Below are 5,470 nucleotides of genomic sequence, written 5' to 3'. Positions count from 1 at the left end.
CGGGACATTTCCTCATCAAAAGTTGTTGCAAATACAATGACATCGTCCAGGTACACTAGGGCTATCCTCCATTGTAGGCCTTCCAATACTCGTTCCATCAGCCTCTCAAATGTTGCTGGGGCATTACTGAGCCCGAATGGCATCACTCGGTATTGCCAGAGACCTTGGCCATAACTAAATGCTGTCTTGGGTCTATCTGCTTCAGCCATTTTTACTTGATGGAAACCCGACTTTAAGTCCAGAGTTGAAAACCACCTGGATCCACTTAGGGCATCAAGAGTATCATCAATTCTTGGCAGTGGGTATGAGTCTTTTTCGGTTATGCTGTTAAGAGCCCTGAAGTCCACACAGCAACGTTGGGTCCCATCCTTCTTCTGTACTAATGAGTCCGTGCTAAAGGGGAGAGCCTGCAAGAGCTAGCACAGGACTTGGAAAGCATGGCACACAAGGCCTACCCAACTGCACCACCCGATCTCCTCAAGTTGTTGCTGAGGGATCAGTTCGTAGATGCCTTGGACAGGCCACAACTAAAGATACAAGTGAGGCAAGCACACCCCTCTACCATGCAGAATGCAATGGCCAGAGCTCTCGAATTTGAATCCTACGTTAAGTCCAGCACAGAGGTATCAAGGTTGGTACAGTCATCTGGTACAGCTTTCAGAGAGGTTTGAGGGACTGTAATAAACCTGTGCACAAGAGAGCTAAATGCTGGCAACTTCAACACAGGGGAGATGCCACAGCAGGAAATGCAGCTACCCAGCACTTAAATCAACTACAATACCCCTATGTCAGAGAAGATAATTTGGGGTAGGATAACAGAACATCCCCATGGAAGCCCAATGCTTGTAGAAGCAGTGGAAGACCCATCCAGGCCAGCAGATTTGAAGATTGGAAGGTCACTTGTGGCAGGTTATCAAGTAGTACCTATAACAGTGGCCAATTTCTCTAAATGTAAGCAGACACTTAAGGAAGGAGCATTGTTGGGTGTGTGCCAGGAGGTAGAGCCAGTCAATGTTAAAGCAAGAAATACAACTGTAAAGAAAGGGCATACACTTCCAGAACATTTGACTGACCTCTATAAGAAGAGCATAGTCCATTTGGCATCATCACAGGCTCTTCAGGTAAAAGAACGTTTGGCAAATTATGCAGAAGTCTTTTCGAAGGAGATCATGACCTCGGCTGCACGAACCTGGTAGAGCACAGAATAAACACAGGCAATCACCATCCAATAAAGATCCCTCCGAGGAGAATAGCTCCAGCAAAGCGACAAGAGATAGAGAAGGTCATGGATGGTCTAATTAAGGAAGGGATAGTCGAGAAATCAGATAGTCCCTGATCAGCTCCCGTTGTTCGTCCTAAACCTAGCCCTGTAGACTTCTGACTGATTTTGGGTTCCATACCTGAGTTCTAGAGCCGCTACCAGTGCTCTATAGTTGTGTCTGTCGTCTGCTGACAATCTGCTGACAACTGCCCAAGTATTTCCAGTGGTTGTCCCTTCAAGCTCGTTGCCAGATATACTGCTTTTTGCTTCTCTGTCCACCCATTTATTTCTGCCAGTAGCTCAGATTGTGCTCTATATGCTTCCCACGGTGCCTTCCCATCGAATTCATGTGGCTTCCTTCGTACTGGATCACCCCTATTGCTGACATTCATATCTGGGATGTGACTTCTAACAGGACTGAAGATGTCTGCATTAGGGTTTAGCTGCAGTGTCTGGAAGGGCTTTCAGTTGTCTGGGGCTGATTAAGTCGATGGTTAATGTATCCTCCTTGTGTAAAATACAATAAATCATCCTTTAATGTATCTAATTCGCTTTTTAATTTACTAATGTTTTCCATTTGTACTTCTTGCCACTGTTGTTGACTTTCCTGTAGTTGCTGCTGATTTTCTTCCTGTTTCCTTTCTTGTTCTAGTTGCAACTGCTGTAATCTGTCTTCCTGTTTCTTTTCTCGTTCTTCTTGTTTCTTTTCTTTTTCCTCCAACAACTGCTCTAATCTCTCTTGTTTATTTTGCTGTTCGAGCTGCCATTGTTGTAGGTTTTCTTGCCACTGCTGTAATCTTTCTTCTTGTTTCTTTTGATGTTCTTGTATTGCTGGCATCAAATCTGCTAAGCTGTAGTTTGATTTTCCGCCTCTCGTTTCCATCTTCTTCTTGTTTTTTTCTGTCCCACTCTCTGACACCAATTTGTTACGTCTCCGTTCGTTAGTTAATTTTCCGTAAAAATTCTTTCCGAAGAAACTTTACCGATACAAGTCCTTTCTTAAATAAAACTGGTTAATTCTTTCTGAATACAACTTTGCAATACACTTATTTTCAACAGTCGCGCTGTTATAAACGCTATAATTCACAACAAACGTCTCAGGTGCTCAACTCAACAATATTCTGTCCGCAGTTCAATTCCACATTGTTCCCGTCGCTTCTTGGCCGGTCTTACATATACAAGACTACCCCATATCTAGTAGTTACCCGACGCTTCATGAACGTTCTAGAAGCGCGTGGCGTGTTACTAGCGTCACGTGACCTCCGCTGTCGTAACAATATATTATCTCAACTATACTTACAAAAGGGATTGAGCCCCGAAGTTGTAGCGTTATAAGTTCTGAAGCTTACCGCTGAGCTTTCGAGGACACATAAATCAAAACTGCATTTTGACACTAGGTAAAAACACAATTAAAATACACTATGAGTATTAATTAAAATACAACTAACTAACAGTATTGGATAAATTCAAGGGAAAAAGAACCACAGTGTAAAACTAAATTTCTAAAATCATTGAAAATCATTGAATTTAAAGCTATTAGATAAGCATAGAAAGCGCTTACTAAACGTCTAGACGATAACTACTGGTGAATTCTAGTATCTAGATCTTATTGTTATATCCAATAAATTTTGGGTACGTGAAAAAATATTATCATTTATTTAACTCTGGTACTTATGTTAGTGAAAATTTCTGAAGTATATGTTTGAAATCTACATTTTCAATAACACAGGTGTGGCATAGGAAAAAAAGCTAATTGTAAGATATAGAAAACTGTGGTTCCTAATAAATACTTTAGCGTATGCAAACGTTTGCTAAAACTTTTAAATTGTTCCATAAATAAGTCCCTTAAGAGGTAAGCGGTAAATTTAAGCTAAAATCCGGGGTTCTATTTCACACAACGGACAGAATGCTAATAACCCACAATGATAAGATCACCACCACCGCTATATTCTGCTGAACATTCAAATAGTTATTTCTACTTATCATAAAATGGTCAATACTGAAACGACAATATACCACATTTCCGCTACTCCAATACAAGGACACAATCCGATCATATATATACTTCTAAGTATGACTCGAAAAATTGTTTAGCACGTTTTATTATAATTACGGTTAATAATTACTTGGTCATAACTTAATGTTTGCAATATGCCTCGGACGTAGTTTATATTTGTGTCGTAATGTAAAAAAAGTACTTTCTTATACTTTGTTAACGTTACTTATACGTTAAATTTTGTCTTTTGGAGAAACGAAACTGCATCTTTATGTTTCGTGCTATTATATTTGTATTTTTTTTTCTCTGTGTATGATCTTCAATAGAGTTAGACTCGAGCAAAGCTGGTAATAGACCCAGGCCAGATGGGAAATGTTGGCCCCATTTGAAACTGCTCATTAAGTATTTTTTGTAATCAGTGCTAAATATGTAGTGTACATGATGTACTGACAAGTAACAAAAACGAATAAAAGAACTAGAACGATTTATAAAAAGGTAATAGCAAGCAATTTTGTTCAAATGTATATAAGATAATAGAGTACAGTACTGTAATAAGAAGAAGTAAATAGAATAGTACATTCATGTTTGTTCTGTATTCGGAAGTAGGCCCCTCAAAATCGTAGCCCCCTCCTGTTCTAGCCTGAATATAGCTTTTAATGTCTTCGTTTGGTATAATCTGTATAAATATGTATATAGACAGAAGTCTTTCACATGATATATTATCATCAGACAGCTGAGCACAAACTATCATTATTAGTTGTTTTTATTTATAAATATCCGTATGTTTTACTCTAATAATGGGTAAGTTATATGTTTGTTTGTAATTTAAGCACAAAACTACTCTAAGTGTAATCTGCACTGTGCCCACAACGGGTAATGAAACTCGGTTTTTGGTGTCACAAGCCTTCAGACACAGTGCTGAATAACTGGGGGCAATACAGAAATATTTGCTTCTCACACATATGGTGCGTTTTGGAAAAATACGTTCGATTATTATTAGATTCTAGACGCAGGGAAAGTGGATCTTTTGTCGTCAAGAGTACAGACAAACATTATATTGTTGCGTATCTGCTTGTTTGTTAATTTCCGGTATAAATTCTTTCCGAGAAACTTCAGCGATACAAGTCCTTTCTTAATTGAAACTAGTTTATTCTTTCTCAATACAACTTTGCAATACACTTAATTTCCACAGTCACTTGAATTTAAACACACGCTATAATTCACAACGATTCACGCACTATACTTACGGTCACTACCGCTCACTTGACTCAATTATCTGTCTCTATCTGCTATCCAATTCCGATTAATTGTCGCGCTTATATACAGGAATAGAGGGTGTCTAGCAAATACTGGATTATTTGTGATGTTCCCCGATCCTTCTAGAAACTCATCACGTGTTACCAGAGTCACGTGACTTCCGCTGTCGTAACAACACAATAGAAACAGAATCCCTAATCGAACACACTACACACGATTCCTTTGAATTAAATCATCTCTGCCCAATTAAACTTTACCTATACTGTAATCTCAAACAAGCTAAAAAAGCAGAACGACAAAGAAACCTTCTGATCACAGCAAGCTAACTAAGTTAGGCTCACTTAATGGAAACAAACTTCTCTTTAATTATGGCCAACCTGTATCTGTTCTTTTATGAAAACTCATTCATGAAGCAGACTTTAAGTTCTAATTTACACAGTTAAACTTTCCGTTATATAGATGATTTAATATCTATAAATAATAGAAATTTTACACTAAACTTAATATATCCAACATAATTTACAATAGCAAGAAGTAATAATAATAATGAGGTCCATGCTAATTATTTAGATTTGGACATTACTTTTATAGAAGTTACAGTGCGGTTGACTACATTCTTGGTCTACCCACACCTAATAGTGTTATTCCGTGTATCATGTTAAAAGTTATTATTATATTTCAACTAAAACAATTCTTAATAGTCTGTAATAACTGTAATTTTTTTGATGGATAACGTTCTTTTATTAAAAAATATAGTGAAAGATAACGGAAATAAAGACAGGCAATTAAAGAAATATCTTACTTTTTCAAGTAATTGTATTTAGTGTACTGGGATGGAAAGATTAACTTCAAGTAACTGGGCTTGTCTCGGCGTTCCTGTATTATACTTGAATAAATCTTCAGCAGAAAAGAAGGAAGATGGGAGGTAGAACTGTATAAGAACTTTTAAGGTAGGG

Source organism: Limulus polyphemus, unplaced genomic scaffold (assembly GCF_000517525.1).
Source record: "Limulus polyphemus unplaced genomic scaffold, Limulus_polyphemus-2.1.2 Scaffold382, whole genome shotgun sequence".
Taxonomy (NCBI): Eukaryota; Metazoa; Arthropoda; class Merostomata; order Xiphosura; family Limulidae; genus Limulus; species Limulus polyphemus.
The sequence above is the reverse complement of the archived record's forward strand: the minus strand, read 5'-3'. Positions refer to the sequence as shown.